Genomic DNA, 26,377 nt, shown 5'->3' with positions numbered 1-26,377 from the left:
TCAAGAGGTTTCAAGTGATATAAAATTTTCCTCATTTTGAGTTCCAAATAAAAGGTTATGGCCCTCTAAAGTTTTGCAATTTTATCATGTTTTGATCATGTCGCATGTTGACAAGGCAAGATGACTTAGAATGTTTACTACGAAGATGATGTGTTCCCTTGGTCCACGTGGCAAATGATCATGCTAAGTAAGCTGACATGGCAACTGATGTTACATCATTTAGCAGAATTTTTCGAAGAAGTTTAGTTTTCATTGTATATCTGAAGCACATATTTGTAAAAAGAGTTTTGTAACTGGGTCATTGTCCCTGGAACAGGAGCCCACAATTTATTTCTTCTTCTTTAAATCTTTAGCGTATTAGGCTGGTGCTAAGGCAAGTTGGTGCTTGCAAGGTGTTGAAGCATCCTATGAGTTGTAGCTAATAAAACCAGGTCGTTGGAGTGTCCTTCCAGTTGGAGCTGGTAAATCATGATGCAGAAGCATCCTTTCAGGAGTTAGAGCTACTTGAAAAACTTGAAGGCTTTTCTAGAGTACTAGGGAGTTGGGGCTTTTGCTTCAATTGGAGCTGAAGCATTACGCACAAAATATTACAAAAGTGTTAAGCGGTTTTTCTCCCGGAAGGGTTTCCACCTAAAAATTTGTTGTGTACTTCTCTTGTGATGTGTTGTTGATTACTGTTCTTTTGCTCATGCTCTAAAATTTTTATATCTAACTAATTGTAAGCGAAATACTAATTCACCCCCCTCTCAGTGTTTCCAACAACTTAGCTATCCCAAAATTACTTCAACTGCCTCCAACAAGTTGGGCCTACCCAATGAAATTCGGCCTTCCTCAAGAACAAACACAGCAATAGAATTCGGCCTCTAAATAAAATGTCTTGCTACAGTAGTGAAGTGTCTCTTTCAGCGCCCACAATCACTTGCAATTCCATTTCTCCAATTGTGCATGTGTGAGGAATCTAGATGATCCCTCCTTATTGACCGGCTACGGTGGATAGATTCACTGCCAAAATCAATCTTGATCAGTTAGGGTGGATGGTCTCACCACCAAAAATGATCTTCATTAGGGTTTCACCCTTTTCTCATCAGTTGCAAGAGCTCACCAAATCAATTTAGACAAACAACCAATGCATGCCCAAAAGTGAGCTCCAATTCTCCTTTTATAATTTTTTATCATTAAAATACCATGGGTTATCAGAATACCATGGATCTCCCCTTTTTACAATTTTCTCGCTCAATAATATAAACCGACTTCATAAAGTTTTTATTATTTTCCCATAGTCACTTAGTAGCACCCTTTTAATTTAATTATTCATTGTCACTTATAAAATGTCGTTCCCTTCACCCAAATGACAATCAAACAATAAAATTAATTGATCCCCTTTTTCCAATGTTACACCAAGACTTTGGGATAAGGGAACACGAGTTCGGTGAGATGCACAAGGGGGACATGTAGGAGTACCCTCAAATTTTAGGAAAATTTAGGGGGGATGGGGAGACGTCAGGGTCTATATATATGAAAGCATAAAGATATTGATCCGTACATAACTGAATTAAATAATGAAATACACTAATCTATATTCATCATTCATACTGGTACATACACCATTCATACTCATCATTCATTCATACACCATGAGATTCAATAATGAAATACATTGATCTATATTCATCATTCAATCATTCATTATTCTAGAATCCACATTGATTTAAAAATTAAATTCATCATTCAACATACTAGAATGTAAATTGATTTATGTTAGCCTCTCTCATAAAACAATAATAAATCCAAAAATAAATTAATTAATTAAATATTCCAAGTTAGGAATTTGTGCCTAACTCTTGGGTTGTTCCTCTAAGGTAGGAGTTAGTTTAGGTAACTCCTATATTGGTGTGTCTGGTGAGAAATTATCTCAACCAAAGGAGAAATTATCTCAACCAAAAGTGTCTAAGATAGCACGCACTATCTTGAGAACACTATCTCTCATCTATTTATTTGTAACATTATATTCAATTATTTGTGTAATGTAATGTGTAATGAGAGAGAAGCATGAGGCTTCAGCTTTTTTCCACCATATTTTGTGTCTGATTTTTATATGTGTATTTTTCTGTAATCTGTTGGAGTTTCTTTCATTTTTCATTATGTGCTATCAGAGCTACAAGACCAAGGGACCTGTATGCTAGTTTGAAAGGTGTGACTGATGCAAAGTACCAGACCGAGGGACCTGTACACTGATTTGAAAAGCGTGACTGACGTGAAGCTGTCACGTGGTTTGGAGGGCCAATCGTCTCTGAGAGTGAGCATCTAATCTGGCAGCCCACCATGTTTGGTAGCCTGGGTTCTGTGTTAAATATCTGTAGAGATAAGTATGAGCCAATGAGGGTTTTAATGTAGTATGTTTCGCCAAACCTATGTCGCTTAGCAGTTTGAATGTTGTTTTTTTTCAAAATTATTGACTTAGCATAAAAGACAGCGAAGGATGGGGAGGAGGGGCAGGTGTTGAGGCGGCCATTCAAGCACTGTTTGTATTTTTTTCATTTCCGATAACCCCGCTGGTCGTGTTGTTGATATATCCGTGTGCATTATCTCCATGACCGATAAAAATTGAGGTTGAATTCGAAGGTTCTTTGTTCCAACGGCCGATCGCTTGCCATATGCCATACTATCTGTTTCAGACTCCGGGCACTACCATCTGCTTCCAAATCGAAGCCCTCAGTTCCTTAGCCGCAACGAATTCAAAAGTTGGGATAACCTGCATCAACAATGCGCTCAAAGAAATAAGTTGGAACAAAAATTGACCCGCTAGCGCTCTCTGGTGAGTGAATAGTTTGATGCAGAACCACTGTTGAACAAACTTGGAGGAACCAGCGTCCATTTGCACTGAATTTTGTCTTAGCTCTCACGGCTAACTGGTGTAAGAAACCCTAATGTGAAATGCAACTCCGTCGCGGCAAGCATTAGAACAGTGCATAGTGGACACTACGGAATGCTATTTGCTGGAGAATGGAGCAATCCAGATACGTTTCTCTATGAAGGGTTTTCCTAGATGACCACGATTTATCTGAGAATGCTCTGAAAATAAAGTGACGTAGCAGCCCCGCAGCGAAACGCTGGCAGTGTGAACTGTAAAGGCGTGAAGGTGATTTTTCAGGGCATAGGGGAGCTAAATATACAACACTGCTAGATTAACCAATGGATTCGAAATTGAGATAAGAAATTGGAGTGAAAAGTGTGATAATTCTTGCGTTCTAGGCGTGGTGCACTGCCCATGTGCAGGGATTGAAGCGTTAAAACAACAACAACTACACATCCACAAAAGCCAGAAAATGTGTTGTTAGGTTATACGGTAAGAAGAAATAAGCTATACATTTTATGGCATAATATTTTTAAAGGTTTTATGGTTGGGAAAGTGGGCATTTCCAAAACGTGAGTTTATAACCGGTTACTTGTATTTTTCTTAAGCCTTACGCATAAAAACGAATGAGTGGTGTAATGTGAAGCGAAGATTTTATTATGTTTGAGTTTTAAGTGGGCATAAGTTTCTCCAAAGTGTGTTTTGGAGAGATAAGGAGTGGATAATATTTTTTTAATTTTTGTAATGAGGTATGTCGTTTAAGTGTAAATTCTTTTTTTTGGAGTGCTTTTGGGAGATATAAGGAGTGACATAAAAAAGAAGATGAGTGGAAAAGGGGTTTATTTTGTAATTTTGGAGTGATAAGGGAAAGATTTTTAAAAAATGAAGCTCATTATTGTATTTTTGGAGAAAGATTTTTAGCAGAGTATACTTTTATTTTTGAAGACAAGGGGTTGTGTGAAGCTGAAGGTTGATGTAATTCATTATTTAATAAAGACATTTTTTTGTGGTGTTTGTGTCCTAGATCCGCCCGAAATTGAATAAGGGGATCTTAGTACACGAAGAGTGTGTTGATGATGGTGCATGCTTCATGTTTTTGCTTCTTGATTTGTGTCTAGTTTTGACACATAAATTATCTCATTTAACACACATAAAATACAATGCTGGCAAGTACAACACCTGTAACGAAATAGCTGCAAGGAAGGATAATTAAGCTCAACACATGCATTTGCGTCACTACAACAAATAATCAAAGTTTTCAACATCGGCATTCTACCTCAACAAACAATTTCACTCAATACAATCAAGTTCATGAATCTGCAAACTCCAGCGTTTCAAAGCAAAGTCTACATCACTACATTCAAGTTAATGAATCTATAAACTTCAACGTTTCAAAGCACAATCTACATCAACATTATTGAACTTGTAATCAAACTCAAATTACATTGAATTGTAAGGGTGCATTCTCGGTTGAAACCGACACCCAAGTCTTGAATTGAGTCAAATTGAATTCATTGTAGTGAATCATTGAAATCATTGTAAGCTTTTTTGGGTGCATTTTCGACAGTGTTCGACACCCTTCCTTTAAAGCACAATCAAGTGAGTCCATGAGTTTTAACTCCAAATGAAACAAACAACAAGTTCACATCTCCTGCAAGCGAGCGTGAGTATTCATTCAAGCAATTTGTGTCAAAATAGTACAAAGTTCAGACCTTCAAGCGAGCCAAAGTGAAGTTCATTACAACAACCATCAAAGTAACCAAACAAGTTCAACTCTAACACCAATCAAGCAAGTTGAGATCGACATCAAGCGAGCGTAGCTATTCATTCCAGTGAGCGTGAAGTCATCAAGTAAGGAAAGTGAGCATTCACACAAACGCGATCGTCATCAAGCGAGCGTGAATTCCAGAGTCTAAGTAAGAAAGTTCTACAACTCTAGCAAGTGTTCCCAGCAAGTGCAATAAGCAACAAATCAAGCAAGCGTGCCATTCAAGTCCCATAGCAAGCGAGCCTGTCATTCAAGTAACAAAATCAAGTGAAACAGTTCAAAGCACGACATCTACGACAAGAGAGCCTAATTTCAAGTGAGCAAGTTCAGATGGCGCAACATATTCAGTTGTTAAACATTCTTCACAGTTTGATCATCTCCAGTGATGAAGACATGGTGCACATCAGCAAAGAAACTCTTGATGATCTTTCACGACATCTACAAAAAACACATGAAACCATTGAGTTTCTTCAACTAGAGTCGCAACTACAAAGAGATGAGCTACAACAAAAGAGTGCTTCTTCCAAGTCATTCAACCATACAGATGAAGATAAAGATGTTGATTCCAAATCACTCATCCAAACAACTTCAAGTGTTGAAGTTGTTCATGATAAAATTCAAATTTCTTCCCAACCCATCATCAAGCCCTGGGAAGAGATTCAAAATAACAAGAATCGACGAGGCTTAGGATATGTCACTGATGACACCAACTTACATATCCCAAATTATTCCAAGCCAATTAAGTTTGTGAGTGCAGGATTTCTTGAACAACTCACCTCAATAGGTTCTGAGAAAATTGCAGACAAACAGAATTGCACGCAACCTGAAGTTAATGTCCAACCGAAATGTTCTAATTGTCAAAGAACGGGTCATATGGGAGATCAATGTTTTGATCTCCATCCGTGTTGCCATTGTGGCAAGCCCAACCATTGCTCAGAAAAATGTCGCCACCAACAAAAATCAGCTAGATTGAAGATACATTATGAATGGATCGATCCTTGGGAATGGTCATCCACAGTCAAAAGATTGTCTCAATTCTACAACCGACTACAATCACACATAGTGCAGCCAGCAATGAACCGATGATGGTACTCTCATGCAATTGAACGAGGGAGTACAACAGTGAAACTCCCCTACACCTGAAGGGGGGGAGTTCAAATATATTTTGGATTAGATTGTCTCTCCTTTCAGCTGACAAAGGGGGGAAAATGTCAATGAAATTGACAAGTGGTTGTCAGACTGAAAGTCTCGACAATATCAGCGAAGCAGCCAGTGGGCATCTTCATCAGCCAGTGGGCATTTTCATCAACAGTGAACATCAGTAAATTCGCCAGTGGGCGACCAACAATAAAGCAACAGTGAGCAGCTTTCATCATAGCAAAAGCAACATTGAGTTGTTTTTCAACATCATCAGCCAGTGGGCGATCATCATCAGCAAATACGCCAGTGGGCGTTCATCAAAATTGTGTCAGTGGACACCGGATGCTGTTTTCAAACAAAGGACAGTTGGATCCTTTTGCGGCTTGGCACGTGATGGAGTTGTCAAGCGACATTCAGAGATGAATCAAGTATGCAGCTGATTCATGTTCTCTTGAGATTTGAGTTTTTTCCAGCATCCAGTTTTGGCGGTTTTTTCAGGCAATGTTTTTGAGGATCAACATGATAACTTGGAAGATGGTTCCTCATTCTTATTTTGGATTTATCATTGAAGGGGGGAATGTTAGCCTCTCTCATAAAACAATAATAAATCCAAAAATAAATTAATTAATTAAATATTCCAAGTTAGGAATTTGTGCCTAACTCTTGGGTTGTTCCTCTAAGGTAGGAGTTAGTTTAGGTAACTCCTATATTGGTGTGTGTCTGGTGAGAAATTATCTCAACCAAAGGAGAAATTATCTCAACCAAAAGTGTCTAAGATAGCACGCACTATCTTGAGAACACTATCTCTCATCTATTTATTTGTAACATTATATTCAATTATTTGTGTAATGTAATGTGTAATGAGAGAGAAGCATGAGGCTTCAGCCTTTTTCCGCCATATTTTGTGTCTGATTTTTATATGTGTATTTTTCTGTAATCTGTTGGAGTTTCTTTCATTTTTCATTAATTTAAAATTTGAATAATCACACATCATTCTAGAATCTAATTAGTACAAAGCACAATACTATAGTAGACACTGAAGTTTGAAGATTAGAATAGTAAATTGACATAACTTAAACTCAATAAGGGTGCTTATGGGCGCCCACCCTTACAAGGGGTTCTTTTGGGTATCCCCCTTCTGGGGGGGGCACTTCCCCCTTTTGAAGGGGTGCACCTAGTAGCACCCCTTTTCGGCAAACACATCCACCACACTAGGGAAACATTCCCCCCTATGTCTCCCCGAAAGGGGGATGTGGGGAAATTTTCCCTAGGCATCCCCCCGTCCCAGGTGCATGGGAAGCGTGGGGTGTGTGCACCCCACCCTGGGGATGCATCCCCATGCAACACTGCATTTTTCCTTCTATAGCCTACATGAATCAAATAGGCTACTAAGTCAGTGACCATTTTAAAAAGGGGTCATTACAAGCACTCAACCTAAAGAGGGAGATGAGACAAGGAGAGGGAAAAAAGTAGTAATTAAGGATAATCTTGGAAATGCATCATCAATCAAGGATTCCTATTTGTGTCCCTTCTAGATAGGAGAAACAAAGACTTCAAGAAGGATTACATTGGACTAGGGAAGGGAGACAACCACCAAGCTGAAGTAAGGGAACACTGATACAATCAAACGCAGTCAATCCAATATTGCACGAAGCGGGGAAGAAGTCGGGACATTTTTTGGAAGCAAACCATCGGAAATGTCATTTTCCAAAAGTCGTCGAGACAAAAGCATCTTGGAAGCCCCTATATATATATATATATATATATATATATATATATATATATATATATTTGCATTTGCATTCAAAAAAACATCTAAAATACCAAATTAGTTGTAGAGGACATGAAAACATGCATATTTGTACATAAATCAAGATAGATATGGCATCCATTGTACACCAATGATTATCAACCATCTAGAATCTAGATTCCTCTCCTCTTGTCTAGCCTTTCCCTCTTCTTTGATTCTCTAGCGATATTAGTCAACATTGCCCAATTTTGATCAAACAGCGTAATCCAAGCCTTACAATATGCTAAAAAAATCTTAAAATGCTTGATCAATGATTTTGACTTGAGTGAAGGGTACATTTTTGTTAAGGCCATGACAAAGGAGTTCAACAATCAACACCACCAACACATAGGGTACTCATAGGTCTTGGTACTCTTGATTAAATGCCAATTACATACCCTCATACATGATATAATCTAATGAAATGCCACAATTCTATTGATCCTACAATCCAGAAAAATGTCAATTCTGTTGTATTTTCAATGGGATGTGAAATTCTACTTTTTCCATATCAAGTTTGATGAGGTTGGAACCACTCTCAAACATTCTAAGTCATTTCATGGTAAGGTTAAAAATTTAAGTAAAAGGATGCAAATGAATGATAAAGGAGAATGCCACTTTTACATTAAGAATTTAACATTACCATTTGGGAGCATCTAGGAAACATCAAGCGGGCACCTTGGAAGTGTTCAGCAAGCATAGTTCCTCACATAAAAGTTCAAACCCCCCCCTCCCAAAAAAATCCCCACGGAACAGTGTGGGCAGTTTTTGGAACCATGGGGGAACTGCGGTTCAGGCCTATAGAATTGTGTCAGAACTATGGTACAGGCTTGCAGAACCACGATTTCGGCCAGTTCCGAGCATGCAAAACTACAGTTCAAAACCGTCACCATTCCAAAAGTCTAAGAACTACGAAAAAAAGCGTAACCGTTGTTCTGCCTGAGGATTATCAGCAGATTTGTCCAGAATGTGAATCTGCCTTTTGAACCGGGGGGTGGGGATAGTTCCTGCAACATTGAGTCAATCATCAAATTTGACGTGTGATCCACAATAAAATGCTTTACACCATTAAATGAAGGCACCTAATAGAAGATGGTTAGCCTACTAATATTTGAAGACCCACCTTTAATAGGCACATTGACTAGATGAAAAAAATGATTGACTTGAGAGTGGTCAAAAGGCAACTGAGAGTGTGTTAAAATTGGCAACTAGGGCCAAACTCCATGCGGATCACCTTATTTATGGCTTCTGATATTTTTCCTAGATTCCTCTCATCGAGAGGTGTAGGATTGATCTAAAGATCATCTGATTCCAATAAGTATTTATGGAGATATGAATTTATTTTGATTATGGACAAATTGTCAAGGTCGGCCAACAAACTTATGTAGGCTCAGAAGCCCAACAATCACATCTATTCATCCTCAACGTTTGCATATAAATACAAGGAGCATTCTCCTCGTTTGGACAATTCAATTCACTCATCTTCTCTCTCTCTCTCCTATGCATAAAAGGGGCCTCTCTCTCTCACACCTGTGGCTGAAAGGAAGATGTCCTAGGGCAAGGAAGATGCAGAAAGAAGGATGCTAGGGCAGCAGGTCATCTCTTTGACCAGCGTTGACCTTGCAGAAGTGCGGATAGGGTGTGGTTGCCTCTCCTAGGCAGGCCGCAATTTTTGGCATGAAAACTGAGGTGATCTAACCTCTGGTTTGACCGGTGTTGACTGCCCTAACTTAGGGTTGTAGTTGACTTCAAAAATTTGCAAATTGACTATACTTTTGGGGTTGTTCAAGGGTTGTTTCTTCACACTATTCGAGGACAAGTTCACCGAAAATTGACCAAGTGGAATTTGGTCCTAGTTTCCAATTTTAACACTCCCTCTCAACTAGGAAGAATTCCACCTGCCAATCCATCTATCAATTACGATCATCATGACATTTTGTTGTCATGTACCATCTTTGTATCTCATCTCATCTCTATTCTGCTAAACATTGATATGAATAATGAAGAAGAATCGATTAAGAGTGAGTCACAAGACCTTACCACTCTCCACTGACAAAAGTCAGTCCAGAAGTAGAACCTCAATCAGATTTGATCCCAAGCCAAGTTGTTGAACACCATGCATCCTAGTCAAAACGAGTACGGCAGTACACGATGCGTCCATTAGTAGTGCTATCGTCCCTATCCACTTTTCCCAAATTGTTGGCTAGATGAGAGGTACTTCCCATGAGTCCCAGACTAAATGGGTAGGATGTATGTTGCGGCATCAGCAGGAGAAGGTGAACCCCTCATCCTACTCATATGTCATAGGAGAAGGTGAACCACTCATCCTATGCATATGTCAACCATCATAGGGTATCACAGTGCAAGGTGAATCACTCAGGGCAAGGTGAACCACTCACCCTGTACACAGCGCACTAATAGGAGAAGGTAAACCACTCACCCTATGGTCGCTCATAGCTCCAAGAAGTACCCCATGCCCCAAGGAGCTCCCAAATCTCAATGTTCAACTCGAGCGGGACCCTCGTAAATGTTAAAATTTATAAATAGAAATCCAACCGCAGTGATTAATATTATTTCTTCTACTTATTAACTCAAAAATAAGTTATTCACAGTGTTCTTACGGCAAATATCAAAATAAATTCTACTGCAACCTTCACAATTAAAATATTGCCGAAAGTAAATGCAAAAAAAATTCTTGCACAAATACAACCACGATGACACATTATTTTGGACAATCGTCCCCGAAAAAACCCAATGTGAGAAAATCGGTATAGTAGATGAGGGTTTCTTTATTATTCTTCAGCAAAAATCTTTGTGAGAAAATTTATAGACGCTTCCTGACAAGTTTCTGATCCAGGAGAAGTACTTCTCTTCCCTCTGTGTCTCACTGCGTCCTAGAGTCAACCTTCCCAAGTTGTCCCAGCTTCAAACTGCCCATGCGTTGTCTCTCCCTGCGTCACAGCTTTTGCGTTGTCCTTCCTCTGCTCTGCATCTTCTTCCCTTTCACTCCCGACTGATGTTGATTACCCTCACTCTCTTTTCCACCTGCAACTCTCCCTCTAATTCGATTTTCTCTTGCCAAACTTCGACCAGTGAGAAAATCAACCTTACTCAGGTAACTGAGTATCTACCTCTGGTGTGTTCTCCAAGTGCCCATCAAGGCTCCTCTTATAATCCTCTAGTTGATCAATCAACAACCCATATTAGACCATAATCAATGGCTAGGATCATATTGACTTGATCTTCGCCTTCTTCTAGAAGTTTCACCCATTGTTTAGATTAATACGCATTAATTATTTTAATTTCCTAAGTTTAGACTTAGGGTCCCATTAAAAATAATTAATTATTTTAATAAAACTATCTCCAGGTGGAATTTCCCAAAACACCTTCTAGGTATTGGAGAATGCATGTGTCCAAGCCTCCCTGCAAAATTTGGGACTTAGAGCACATCCGATGCTACCAAAAACAAACACTCTCTCTTAGTGAGGAATGTGCTCTAGTCATGCAACCTGCGGAAGCATCACCCTGTTCTGTAACATCTCCCTCTACACTTCCTAATGTCTAACATCCTGCCCACCAACCACTGTGCAAATGCTGCATATGTACTACTACTGACCCTGCCACTTGTCAACACTGCATTCGTACTGCAACTCCCTTTGCCACTATAACTGAGAAATCACATGTTTCTACTACGGAAACAGACTCTCTACCATACCCATTTGGTCTCTGAACTGAATGAACTTAGCTCTTCCTAGAGCCTTTATGTGTATGTCTACTACCTGATCTCCTGTGGGGACATACTGCAAGTGTGCTGCCACACAGTCTCTGATAAAGTGACATCTGATATCAATGTGTTTCGACCGATCATGAAATATTGGATTCTCAAAGAGTTTGATACAACTCTGATTATCACAGTAAACCTTAGTCGCTTCCATCATTTTTCTGAATAAACTCACAAGCAGTTTTCTAAGCCATATAGCTTCACATGTAGTTGTGTTGGCTGCCATATATTCTTCTTCTGTTAAGCTCAAAGATATCGACTTCTACTTCCTGCTACACCAAAATATCATCCCTGATCCAACACTGAGGCAATAGCCAGAGGCACTTTTTCGGTCTACTGAGCTACCTACCCAATCTGCATCTGTGAACCCATTCAATCCGATGTCCTCCCTTCGGGAGTATTTCAACCCATATCCGACTGGCACATACCTGAGAATGTGTCTAGCTGCTGCCCAATGCACCCTTTTTGGTTCCACCATGAACTGACTAAGAGTGTTGACAGCAACGCAAATGTCTGGCTTAGTGTTGACCAGAAACATGAGCGACCCAATTAGCTATCTATTCAACGTGGGGTCCACTTCCTTGTCTCCCAATGCATCTATTTTCTTCCAGTTGGTGATCATGGGAGTAGCCATGGGTCAACAATCCTACATTCTGAATCTCTTCAGAATATTTGTAGCATATCTTCCTTGCCCAAGGAAGATCTCCCCATTCTTCTGCCAAACTTCCAACCCTAGAAAATAATGCATCAACCCCATATCCTTCATGTCGAATTCAACTTCAAGATTCTTCTTGCAATCCTGTATGAGCCTGGATGACCCTGTTAAAAACAAGTCATCCACATATAATACTAGAATAAGTGGCTCATTCTCTACCATCAAATAGTAGAGATTAGGATCAGCATCATTCTTGACAAATCCCAACTGCTGCAAGTAACTATCAATCCGACCATACCATGCTTTGGGTGCCTGCTTCAGCCCATACAGGACTTTCTTTAATCTGCATACATCAGTTCTCTTCTCATGAGTTTCAAAGCCTTCGGGTTGTTCTATCTACACCTCTTCTTCTATCACCCTATTCAAGAATGTTGTCTTGACAGCCATTTGATGAGTCTCACATCCCATTTGAGCTGCTAGGGATATAATGGATCTGATAGAGGTATAACAGGCAACTAGGGCAAAGGTCTCTTCATAGTCTATTCCTTCTTTCTGTGCATACTGTTTTGCCATGAACCTAGGCTTGTACTTCTCTATACTACCATCTGCGACATACTTGATCTTGTAGATCCATCTTGATCCTACAACTGATCTATCCTCTTGTCTAGGTACTACTTCCTAGACATCGTTCCTAACTTGGTGTTGAATGGATTCCTAAAAGCTAGAGGGTTCTTCAACCTGAGCTACCAATGCCTGGTATCTGTCAGGTTGTCTACGTTGCCTTTTCTCAGTTCTAGGAGCTCCAACAAACTCCTCTGTGTCCTTCACTGTCTGTCGTACTTCTCTGCTAGTTCTACCACTGGTGGTGGGAGCCTAAATCAACTCCTCCTCCTGATCTTGTCATTCCATCTGTTGATAACTATCTAGATTTCCTTCTTCTAAGGACATAATGGTATTGATCACTGTACTTGATCCAGGTGTCTGTCCTCCTGCCTATCCTCCTTGCTGCCCCTAGTGCTTCTGGACAAGTGGAACATCTACTGACTGACCTTCTCCTAGCATCTTGCGAGATTTCCTTAAATCTATCCTCCATGAACTTTGCATCCCATCGCACTACAGTCTTCTGGCTGCTAGGAATGTAGATTATGTATGCCTTTGAGCTCTCCCTATATCCTACGAGATACCCCTTTCTGCAGTTTGATCCAGTTTACTGCGCTTTTTGTATGGAATGTGAAACTATGCCACGCTTTCAAATATCTTGAGAGGAATGACTTCCGGCTTCTTCCATGTGAAGACTCCTTCAGGCGTTTTCTTCCCCAATGCTCTATGAGGAGTTTGAGTATCCATCTTTGTGCTATTTTTCAAACGATTTCTTATGCTACCCTGCCCCAGCAACTGCTGCAGGAAAAATTGCATCCCACCAGAGAAAGCCCTCTTCGTTGAATCTGTCGCTGACAGATTTCGATATGGAAATATTACCTCTCTGTCGACTCACTCAGAGAGAGCTTTACCATGAAAATCTAGCCCTCCTGGCCTGAACTGTGGCAACCCCCCGGGGATTCGAATTACTGCCTCTGCAGGAACTTCGAAATTCTTTCTTCCTTCAACACTGGGTCTTTCGGCTCTTTTCTTCTTGCTTCACCTCAGCTCTCATACCATGTTAAAATTTCTAACAAGAAATCCAACCGTAGTGATTAATATTATTTCTTCTACTTATTAACTCAAAAATAAGTTATTCACAGTGTTCTTATGGCAAATATCGAAATAAATTCTACTGCAGCCTTCACAATTCAAACACTGCGGAAAGTAAATGAAAAAAAATACTTGCACAAATACAACCATGATGACAGTTATTTTTGGACAATCGTCCCCAGAAAAACCGAATGTGGAAAATTGGCGCAGCAGATGAGGGTTTCTTTATTATTCTTCAGGAAAAATCTCATGTACAAGTTACAACCAACATAATAGAAGAGGATTCTCTATGAGAAAATTTACAAATGCTTCTTGACAAGTTTATGATCCAGGAGAAGTACTTCTCTTCCCTCTGCGTCTCATTGCGTCCCAGCGTCAACCTTCCCACGCAATCCCAGCATCAAACTGCCCCCGCATTGTCTCTCCCTATGTCACAGCTTCTGCATTGTCCTCCCTCTGCTCTGTGTCTTCTTCCCTTGCACTCCCAACTGATGCTGATTACCCTCACTCTCTTTTTCACCTACAACTTTCCCTCTGATTCAATTTTCTCTTGCCCAAATTCGACCAGTGAGAAAATCGATCTTACTTGGGTAACTAAGTATTTACCTCTGGTGTGTTCTCCAAGTGCCCATCAAGCCTCCTCTTATAATCCTCTCATTGATCAATCAATGGCCCAGATTACATCCTAATCAATTGCTAAGATCATATTGACTTGATCTTCGCCTTCTAGAAGTTTCACACACAATTTAGATTAATACCCATTAAATATTTTAATTTCCTAAATTTAGACTTAGGGACCCATTAAAAATAATTAATTATTTTAATAAAACTATCTCCAAGTGGAATTTTCCAAAAAGATTTCTTGGTATTGGAGAATGCATGTGTCCAAGCCTCCTTGAAAAATTTCAGACTTTGAGCACATCCAATGCTACCATAAATCAATAATAAGAGGGTCTTTCCACGACTCAAAGTCCCTCTCAGAAGGCTAAGAATTTGACCTTCCCTAAGGGCTTCATGAGGATGTCTGTGACCTTCTCATCAATCCTAATTTTTTGGAGCCTTATTGCTACCCATTGTACCATATCACAGAAAAGTCGTACCTGATATCAATGTGCTTGGAGTGGTCGTGGAACACAGGATTCTCTAAACTACGAATCCCACTCTGGTTGTCGCACAAGATCACAGTGGTACCCAGTGTGTGCTCAAATAGCTCACTAAAGAGTTTCCTCAAACAAACAGCCTCACAACATGCCATACTAACTGCAATGTATTCAGCCTCGGCAGTGCTAAGAGCAACTAATTTCTACTTCATGCTCATCCAAGAAATTGAAGCAGGCCCCAATGAGAAGCAACATCCAAACATGCTTTTTCGATCCACCACACAGCCAGCCCAGTCAGCATCAATATATCCATGTAGCCTCAAATCCTCGGCAGTCGATAATTGATTGTGCCATGGATATATCTCAAGAGATTCTTAGCAGCAATCCAATGTATGTGATGAGGCTCAACCATAAATTGATTCAACTTATTCACAACAAATCATATATCTAGGACGAGAGTTTCCCAAGAACATCAGGGCCCCCACAAGTTGTCTATATTCATAAGGGTTTGCCAATTCGGGCCCAGCAACACGTCCACATGGCTTCTTGAAGTTAAGTTCCATCGAAGTAGAAACAGACTTGCAGTCGACCATCCCACATCTCTCAAGCAGATTCACAATGTATTTTCCTTGAGAAAGGAAAATCTCACCTGCCTTTTGCCAGACCTCTAGGCCTAGGAAGTAGTGCATCAATCCTAGGTCCTTCATCTCGAACTTGGAAGCCAACTCCCTCTTGCATTGATAAATGAGAGGGTTTGCACCTGTCAAAAAGAGATCATCTACATAAAGGACAAAAATGAGAGGCATGTCTTTTTCAACTTTGAAGTATAGGTTAGGATCAGCATCGCTCCTCGTAAATCCCAGCTTCATAAGATAGCTATCAATCCTCTCATACCAAGCCCTAGGGGCTTGCTTCAACCCATAAAGGGCTTTCTCCAACCTGCATACGTGTGTCCTTCGATCTTGTACTTAGAACCCCTCAGATTGTTCCAAGTAGGCTTCATCCTTAAGTGAGCCATGCAAGAAAGCAACCTTCACATCTAATTGATGTAGGCTCCATCCTTGAGTGGCAGTAAGAGCAATAATAGATCGAATAGTGGTATATCAAGCAACTGGTGCAAATATCTCATCATATTCCATTCCTTCCTTTTGAGAGAAGCCTCGAGCAACGAACCTGTCCTTATACTTTTCAACACTTCCGTCAACTCCATGTTTTATTTTGTAAATCGGTTTAGAGGTGACCACGGACTTGTCCTTGAGTCTAAGCACCACATCCCAGACATCATTTTTCTGATAGATTCATATTCCTCATTCATCACATCCTTCCAGACTTGGTGCTTAACGACTTCTTCGAACGTACACGGCTCAGTTTTAACAATAGTACTCATAGAGTTGTCCTTGAGTCTAAGCACCACATCCCAGACATCATTTTTCTGATAGATTCATATTCCTCATTCATCACATCCTTCCAGACTTGGTGCTTAACGACTTCTTCGAACGTACACGGCTCAGTTTTAACAATAGTACTCATAGAGCCTAAGTACCCTTGATACATGTTCAACTTCTTACTTTCACGGAATGTCCCTCTTGGAGCAATATGGCTTTCAGCATCTTCGAGAGTATCTTTGAGCTACAAAGTTCTTTTCCTTGAGGTAGAGGGATCAGCAGGAGGTGTATCAATGGGATTTATTGGGCCTTCAACATTGGGCATAGGCTCATCCATTGAAATTTCATCCTTCTTTTCTGCAGCATCATCATTATTCTTCCTTGGAATGTAGAGATCTTTGGCTTTCCCAAAAACAGTGTCTTCATCGAAGGTGACATCATGGCTTACTTCCACATCTCTTTGACCACGCAAATAGATTCAATATGCCTTTGAATTTTCACTGTAGCCCACAAATATACCTTTCTTCCCATTTGCTTCCAACTTGTTTATTTTCTCTTTAGGCACATGAAAATACACAGGGCAACCAAATATTCTAAAATGACAAACATCAAGTTTCTTACCAGTGAAAACTTCTTCGACTGTCTTGAAATTCAGTGCTTGACGTAGGCTCGTATTTTGAACATACACGGAAGTGTTGGCAGCTTCTCCCCATAAGAACTTCAGTAGACCTTGATAATGGAGCATGGCACGGGTGGCTTCCATGATTGTTCGATTCTTCCTTTCAGCAACTCCATTTTTCTCAAGAGTGTATGGAATGGTTGTCTTTCTCTTAATGCCAGCATCTTTGCAGAAGTCACTGAATTCATTTGATTCATATTCAGTTCCACTATCGGTCCTTAATATTTTGATCTTCTTCCCTATTTGATTTTCCACCAAGGCTTTGAAAGAATAGAACCATTTGAACGATGCATCCTTCTTCTTCAAGAAATAGATCAATGTTTTGCGAGAGAAGTCATCCACAAAAATTGCATAGTATAAGTATCCTCCCAATGATGTTATGGGCAACATACCAGATAGGTCAGAATGGACCAATTGAAAAATATCGATAGTTTGGCTTTCACGTGAAGGGACTGGTCCCCTTGTAAGTTTCTCAGTTCCACAACCCTAACAAACTCCTTCACTAGATATCATTTTTCGGGATTCAACTGCGTTAAGTAAGTCATTCATCTATGAACATTTCCATGAGAGGTAGTCGTAACTGACTAATTTTTCATGATTTTTGAATAGTCCACTTAGCACTCATTGCATCGGGTGATGCTCACAAGGGTTAAGAAGTGGGAATGAAACTAGTGAAACGAATCACATAGCATCAATCATCACTTTCGAGGCTTGCACCTGGTAACCAGGACTTCTCGAGAGGTCACCCATCCCAGATCACCTCTCGCTCAAACATGCTTAACTGTGGAGTTTTCCCTACAATCAAGCCCACTTAGCTTTCTACCCCATTTGCAACTCCTTCATGATTCATGTTGAATTCGGGCATACTTGTGACCATCTTCCTTACCCTAGGTAAGGCTTTGTAATGAAGGTGGGCAAATCTTCAGTGCCATAATTCAGATTGAAGAGGAGTATCACAAGTCAAAGCTCCTGTAGGACTTCCTCCAACTTGATAGAGACAATCAACCCTAAATCCAAGTGTGAATGCATCTTTAGGGTTTCTTTTCCAAATACGTACCTTGCCATCAATAAATGCCACCTTGAAGCCTTTATCTTCCATCGCAGAAATAGACACCAGGTTCTTCTTCAAATCGGGCACATACAATACTTCTTATAGATGAATGGTTTGACCTTGATTTAAGTGAAGAGTGACGGTACCTATTCCTTTCACGGGGTAGGTGGCATTATCTCCAAGTATGATCTTCAAATTAGTCTTCTTTTCAATCAAATTTGAGAGAGCCTCTTTGTACCCAGTGAAGTGCCTTGAGGCTCCACTATCAATCAACCAATGATCCAAAGTATCTGAAGGAGAGGCAATAGATAGAGTGAAAATAAGATAAAACTCCTTTTGTTTTTCTACAACATTACTCTCCTCATACCAGGAATTTCTCGTCCTTTTGGGAGGTCAACCATTTTCCAATCGAGTAGCAGGAGCATTCCTCTTTCCTTTATTGTTGAACCTGTTGACCACTACGTGTCAACGACCCATAGAAGTACACCCCTTTTTTCCACAAGAGGAATAGCGTCTGATCGTGTGTCCGTGCCATCCAACTTTCATTATCAACCTGATTGTCTTGTTATAATGTAAACCCATTCCGCATGTATATGATGTAAATAATCTCAGCAGATCTGTGTCATGTCTGTAATTGCCTAGGTAAACCTATTTTTCTGGTGACAATCTACATTCTCGGAGGTTTTTTGTCTCACCGATCCATTCTTGGATGGTCGCAGAGTTTTCCTTTAGCCTTACCCCAAAGACGGAATGTATTTTGTCACTGGGATCTTAGGGGAGTCCTAGTGTTCTAGATCAAGTCTATGTAAAAGTGATTTGGGAATAATCCTAACTATTTGGTTTTGTTATTTTATTACAAATTGCTTGATCTGCTAGATTATATTTGTGTCGCAAAACTGGGTAGTCTGTGAAGGTATTTTGCAAATCTATTCTCCCCCTTGATATGTAAAAAATGTAAAAATCATGATGTAGAGAGTCTTGAGGGTTAAAAAAATAATTTATCCCCTCAAAGGTTGATTAATTAAATTTTATGGCCAAAATTAATTAAAATCTTAAGCCAAAAATTTAATTAATTCTAGGTCTTAGGTAAATTTAAATTCTTCAAAGGCAAAATTCGTTGATCCTTAAAAATTAAATTTTAAGAGGTCCAGGGACTAAGGTAAATTGATTATTTTGCTAAATTTTAAGCCTTTGGTCCCTAGGGTTAAGTCAAAGTCAAAATTTTGAGGAAATTAATTCAAAATTTTAATTTTTGAATAAATTAAAATGCATTTAGTTGAAAAATTCGAATTTCCTCAATAATTTAAAATTTCGAGGGATGAGATTGAAAGAAATTTTCATCCTCATCAACGGTAGAGATTGTTTTGACAAGAATCACTCGAACTAGCCGTTGCAGGACTTATCTTTCAATAGGAGGTCATTTGTCAGTCAGTTCATCCGATCTCTAGATTGTGTACTAAGTTCTCAAGCTCTCTTGTATACTTTTTTGAATTAATGCAAGAGTCTTTGGGGTTTCAACGTGCTGTAGTGTTCCTCTTCATGAATTTATGGTAACATTGTTTTAATTTCTGCTTAATATTATGTGAAAACCATAAATCAATAGCTCTCTTAAAATAATCTAAATACAGGTATCTTATTCAGTTTGTTGGATCTAGGGTAACATTTTTTATTTTGATTGAAGTAGCAGGTATCTCTATTTCTTCAGAATTTTATTGTTGTTCTATTTCTCTACTTGATTTGATGGTTGATTTAGTGTTTGCAAAAGATCTCTCAGGTTCTCATTGAACGTTTGGGGATAGTTCTCAGTTGGACCAGCGAATTCTCAACACATATTTTCTAAAGAGCCTACTTCATATAAGCCTCAGGATTTATCTAACAATAATTTTTTTCTGCAGGGTTTTTTTGGGCTAGTACATCTCTAAACTTTCAAAATCTTTTAAATATTTTGTGGAAATTTTGATAGATCTGGCTATTAAGAGCCTTAGATTATCATATCTGGGAGCGGAGTTGGACTCATACTTCTCAGATCTGATAGATCTATAAATTATTTGTGTAGATTTGTAAATTATTTGTATAGATCTGTAAATTATTTGATTAGATCTATTATTTACTTGTGTAGATCTGAAATTTTGTAACATAATTTTGAATTTTAACACTTGGGATATCATTGATAGCTTACTGATTTCATTGTCATATTGTTGTTGTCATAAATTTTTTCTTACTGCTGTCCTAAAAACTAATTTCCGAAAATTAAGTACTCTGTCATGGAATTGTGATAAAATGCATATCTTTTGTTTCATAAACTGAGTATTATTTGAGCATCTGTTGACATTGATTGCAAAGAAGTTTTTTTTTTGTTCTCTTTCAGTTATAAATGTATCAGAAAGATTTGAAATAATCTTGTGTTTTAATTGTAATATCTTCAGGGGTTTATCTTTTAAGTCTTCATCCATAAAACGAACAGAACATTTTGGTGATTGAGAGCTTTTACGCACAAGTGTTTCTGATCTTCGAGTCTAACTTCCTCCCATCATCTATTGCATAGATTTGCATAGATAAAATTTACTTCCAAGCATAAGCTTGGTCGATAGATAAATAGATCTCCATCCGTCTTTTCTTGAGAAGCCTGTTTTAATAGTACTTAAAACGGTGATTTTGCAGTCGTTAGAGCCATAGTTCTCTGCAGCACTAGGTATGTTAGAATTTCAGGAGAGGTATCATTAATCACACCTTAGTGTGCTTCTCCTGATCTTCTCTCTACCAATTACTATGAAATCAGGCTCAACACAGAAAGGATTGAAGGGTTCACATTTAAATAGGCATTTAACTAAAATTAACTAAGATTCTTGCATCTCACATTAGTTTTAGGATCTGCATTTCATATAAAATAGTCATTCATCTATGCAGCAGTTGCTATTCGATTACTTGGTCTTAATTTCCCTAACAAGACCGTTGACTCCATAAGGCACTGGTATCAATCATTTAAGATCTAATCGAATCCTATAAGTCTTGCTAAATCTTAATCAAGTACTTGATCGCTTCACTGTGTCTCCTGAACTGACTAGTTCCCAACTAGTTCTTCTTCATTCCACTTTTCCATAGGGTCTACCCCCCTTAACCTGCTGTAGGGAGAAAGCTTAAACGGAGAGATTGGGGATTAGGGTGACAGTGCGTGATTTGAGCCGTTGTCATGGTGCCTAGACATTCTGTGCGACAATAGAACCTATTTTTCCTTTGATTGTCATTGCCTTTGAAATTATTGTTGTTGTTGTCGTCATCCCTTGGAGAATTCTTCTTGTGATGACACTCTCTAGCATAGTGGCCAAACCTATTACAATTGTACCAACTTCCTTTCCTTCCTTCTTTGAATCCTTGCTTGAATCCTTAACCTTGTCTCCTTGGACCAGCATTGTTTTTCCTCTTAGCATGAGTGGAGAAAGTAGTAGGTTCATTTCCATTTGAAGGCTTGTCTCTTTCCATTATCCTCATCTCCTCTTGAGTGCATCTAGCCAATAATTCATCGAAACTAGGAATCTTGTCATTATTGAGAATAGTAGTGTTAAACACATCCCATGCTCTTGAAAGACCTTCAAGTGTAATGAGAGTGAGCTCCCGATCAACAATAACTTCTCCAACAGATAGAAGGTCATTCTTGATTTGTGTGATCCTCATGAAGTAGGATTGGATAGGCTCCCCTTTATCCATCTTGTTGTCCTTCAACTTGTTTTTGAGAAAGAAGATTTGATTTGCATTGTTCACTCTGAACATCCCCACCAACTTAGAATATATCTCCTTAGAAGTTCCCAAATCAATAATATAGGCAACCAAACGCTTTCGAATAGAGTCAACCAAAATTTTCTTTGCTTTGACCTCACCTTTTCTATACTTCGTCTTAGCAGTAGTCAATGCATTTGAAGGAGGCTCCACCACTCTTCCTTGCACATAGTCCATGGCATCATGCTCTTCCAAAGTCAAATCCAAAGTCATCTTCCATGCATGATAATCAAATTTATCCTTGAGCTTATCCTCAGATTTGATGTAAGATGTAGAAGCCATTGAGGCTTATCCTTGACTGGTAGATCTCTCTTAGTGATTGCTTTTCTCTCTCTTTCTTGGGCTTTGTCTTCCCCTAGGCTTTGAACTCATGTTAATTTTAGTTAACAATTGTATGTTCTATGCTTACCACAATTAATGCTCCTTCAATAATCCAATGACAATTTCCAATTTAGTTTTCCAATAGCAATCACATTAACCATAAATCACATTGACAGTAACTATAGATAGAACATAAAATAAAATGCAAAAGACAAGCCAAGACAAGAGAACACCAGATTTGGCGAATGCTAGGGAAAAACCCTAATGTGGGGAAAACCCTTTGATCAATTCTTCTTATTATTATATGAAATGTTCAGCAGAGAGAGAGAGTACAAAAAGTCAAAATTGACTTCCAAAATCAAAGTCAAAACAACCCTGTCAAGTCTGCAGTCAAATTCAGCCCTAACGAGAAAGTCAAATATGGTCAATGCAGCAGCGAAACATCCCCTTTGAATCTCGGTCAAAGGTAGTCAAACTCGACCTCCAACAGTGGTCAAGACTCAAAGTCATCCCAAAATAGTGATAAAATCTACAGTCAAAATTAGTCAACCTAAAGTCAACCCTATGGTCAATGCAGCTCAAAGTGCTTCTTTTGCCTCGGTTCATGTACCTAAAAATGCGGCTTGCTAATATAGAAATTCACCCCGAAAATCGAAGACAAAAGATGCCCAAAAAGTCAAAGTCAACACTGGTCAAACTCCTAAAATTTTTGACCCTGAACTTCAGTCTAAAATTCGTCCTACTTGCCACACGTGTGAGAGAAAGAGAATACCCAATAGTTGTACGAACCAATGAGAGGAGAGAGAAGAATGTGTGAGTGATGATGATACCAAATGAGGTGAGAGGACACTTGTGTTTATACAAGTCGTTGAGGGTCAAGTGACACATCCATTGGGCTTCATGAGCCTACATGATGATGTGATCGCCCTAAACAATTTGCACATCACATGTGTGGGCATAAATTCAAATACACACTTTTTCTTGTTCAAATTAGATGATATTTATATCAATTTTGATCCTTTCGAAAAGAGGAATTCAATGCAATCATCATCTCCATCAAATGAGCTGTCTAAAGTGGAATTTGGCCCTAGTTGCCAATTTTAACATGGGGCAACCACCTCAAGAAGCCATTGTTGTTGTGATGAAGACCACCTGACAAAAGCACCTCAAGATCAAATTTAAATCAACAATCATGAGGTAAAGAAAACCATGGATGAATCATAGTGGACCACACTTAAAGCTAGGGGCACAACTAATACTTCACACAAACATCACACTCAAATATTTAAATAGACCAAATCCCATATAGGCATTCCCTCTCTTATGCTTGGCATGGCAAGATGGATGACCCTATTAGTTGTTTCCAACCCCCGAGGGAAAGTGAAAGGTCCTCGGTCAACCCATCAGTGCATAGGTGCAAGTGTAGATGGTGTTAATGGAATGGGCAAAACCTCAAGGCCTAGTAACATAGCCAAGTGACTAGCTAATGGTGGTCCAACATCCTGAGTGTAGAGATGTAATGAGGGAGCAATCACAGAGGCATGATTTATCCCTTTATTCGGCCTACTTGTTCCACCCTTCTAGTGAGCCTTTTAGTTCTTTATGATAATTGTTTGATAGGGGTGCATAGCCCATGAACACAAGCTTGTATTTGAGAGATTTAGCATTACTTACCCCTTATGATGAGGTAATTTATTGCTCATCAAGGTAGGGACAATACAAGGCTTCTTTTTTTATGTGTGGAGTATCAAGTGTTCTAGGAACTAAGTGACGGCTAATGAGGGGGGAAAGCTCATCCTAGCCTGTCGCCCACGTGCTAATTTTTGTCCCATGCATCTTTTGCAATTTATCTTTTTCTTTGTTATGGTTTTCCTTGGTTATATTGTTCTTTTAGCTGCATAAACCTCCGAGGCAATGTTTTCTGACCGAAATCTAAGGATGAGGATGATAAGGTGCCAATCCTCGTGACCAATGACCACCAACCCAAAGAATGGATATGGAATAGAAAGAATGATGGAAAGTGGTAAGTATCAGATATCATGGGCACTCTACACGAATCAAAACCTACCTAGTGGTGTTCTTCCTATAACCCTAAGTCCTTAGAGGAGGTCCAACTAGACTAGGATCAAAGGCTAACCACCCAAGCGAAGTAAGGGAACAAGAATATAGTCAAGACGTAAATCATCTGCATCACCCCTTGATCAATAATATTATGCCCCAAAACAATAAGCAAAAGCACATGATTACAAAATGGTAAAAGTACCTGTCGATGCATAACCCACCTTCCTTCAAGGAGGAATGGAAGATGGGAGAATGAATGATCAAACCATATATGCGGAGGGTCCATGGCATCATGTCGAATGTTGATCAATAAGGTTGTTGGTTGGCTGACTATCCAAGGAGGAGAAAACTTTATCCTATGGGTTACCCACTTTTTGGTGCGCAACAAGAACTATCTCAGAATTAGCATCATTTGTGTGGTAAGGTGCAGGGGTGAATTGGGCCTAGCTTGGGGAGTTCAAAGGAGTGTTATCCTCACCACCCAAATTTCAATGTTTGCAAGTGACATCGAGTTTTTAACAATTATATAATCATAATAGATTTGAGCCCTATTGTTGACCAAACCCTTATGACCTGAAGAATAAAGGGCTTGTCCTAGGTACCATCCTTGACGCTTGGTATGAGGGGAAGTGTCAAGGGGTTTTTCCTGAGATATGTTCCCTAGAAGTTAAAAAAAAATTAAGGTGCAAGTTTGTTTTTCTTAATGATGTCATTTCAATTTAGTGTTTTTGTCATAAGAGGAGTGAGGAGGTATTGATGCAATCATTGGTTAAAGACGACTGTTAATTAAATATTTTAAACATCTTGATGTCACAAGCATATTTTGAATTTAGTTTTTGTCGTAAGTGGAGAGAACAGATTGTTAGTTTTTGAGTAGCTCAGACAGGGGTTCTAGTCTCTATGGTGTCTATGAGGCTAAGGAACAAAAGAGAATAATTATATCCAAGACCCAGAAACTATTTCTAAGGAAAATGTCTTAATTAGAATAATTAGCCAATTATTAGATATTTTCCTAAGTCTAACTTAGGAAAATTGGTTAATTAAATCAAATTAATTGAGGTAAATCGACTTTCGTCTAGTGGCTTCAAGAAAAGTCATTTGATGGGGTCAAGACAATCATGGCCATCGATTGTGATTAGATCATGGTCGTTGATCCGTCAATGAGAGATTATAAGAGCAACTTGATGGGGCTTTGGAAATCACTTAGAGATAGCGAATTGTAGTGATAGCAAGTGCGCAATGTTGGACACCAGTAGCAGGATTTCAGTAGAAAGATTGAGGAGATAATTTCTAGAGAAATTATTCACAAGATTCCAATCATTCCGAAACGGGAAAAGAGGCCAAATTATTCTACAATGAGGACATATTGCTGATCAATTCCATGTTTCGTAGTGCATTTACCTTTTTGCCTAGGAAAACACTTTAAAGCACCTTTTTAGAAATGTGACTTTATGAGTTATATTAAAGTCATGAAAAAGTCACTTTATAAAGTACCATGTACTTTTAATATTAAGGTCAATTTATAATTTTAAGTTGACTTTGTGAGGAAAAAAAGTATGTAATATTCCTAATTAGCCATGGCTAATTGGAATATTCGATTTTGTCCAAATTTTTCCTTCTATAGTTATTTTGTAAATAAATAAATAAAAAAAGTGAGGAAGGGGGCATAACTCACTTTTAGAATAAAAAGTCACTTCCTAGTAGCACAACGTTGTGACTTAAAGGGACCCAAGGGGGCGAAAGAGGGGACGCAGAAATGGAGCCCACGCAGACACACGGAGGGACTGCACAGGAGGGAAAACACACGTGGCAAGAGAGGAATCACGGAAGAGGAGGTGAGCCTTGGGATTGAAAGAGGCAGAGGCTATAAATGAGAGAGGAGCCCCCTCATTTTGATCATTCAGTGATGAGCATTTGTGATAGTCATTTCACTTAGAGCACGCTTGCTGTTTAGCTAGCCTGCAGCACTGTTTAGTGCATTGAGTGTCTCCGTTTGGAGATCTCACCCTTAGCCCTGGGGGACTTCGAGTGCCTGCTCGGGCAAGGTATTTCCATTGGCATTTAAGCAGTAGATACATCAGCATTTCAGCAGCAGTTTATCAGCATTTTGGAGGACTGTGCAACAATGAGAGAGGGACGCAGTTCTGGTTTGGTTCTGGGAGGTAGAGCAGGGGATCAGCACTTGCCACTGGAGAGTTTTTGGCAGGGGTTTCAGGCATATTTCTGGAGGGTTGCATTCAGTGGCAGCGCAGAGCACTGAGAGACTGCGCAGAACCCCAAGTGGGTGATTTTCGGGGGTCGGCCATTCCAGGAGAGCTTTCTGCGTT

The 26,377-nt window shown here is 39.3% G+C and overlaps 1 protein-coding gene across 3 annotated transcripts in view; it reads right to left on the bottom strand.

Annotated features, from left to right (window-relative positions):
• LOC149225605 (CBBY-like protein) overlaps positions 1-26,377 on the bottom strand; it is a 399,435-nt gene that overhangs the window by 146,961 nt on the left and 226,097 nt on the right. The window lies entirely within an intron of this gene.

The sequence above is a fragment of the Pinus tabuliformis genome, chromosome J (assembly GCF_031772625.1).
Source record: "Pinus tabuliformis cultivar Carrire ecotype Pingquan chromosome J, CPIR1, whole genome shotgun sequence".
NCBI classification, from domain to species: domain Eukaryota; kingdom Viridiplantae; phylum Streptophyta; class Pinopsida; order Pinales; family Pinaceae; genus Pinus; species Pinus tabuliformis.
Note: the sequence above shows the minus strand (reverse complement) of the source record. Positions and strands in the feature narration are given on the sequence as shown.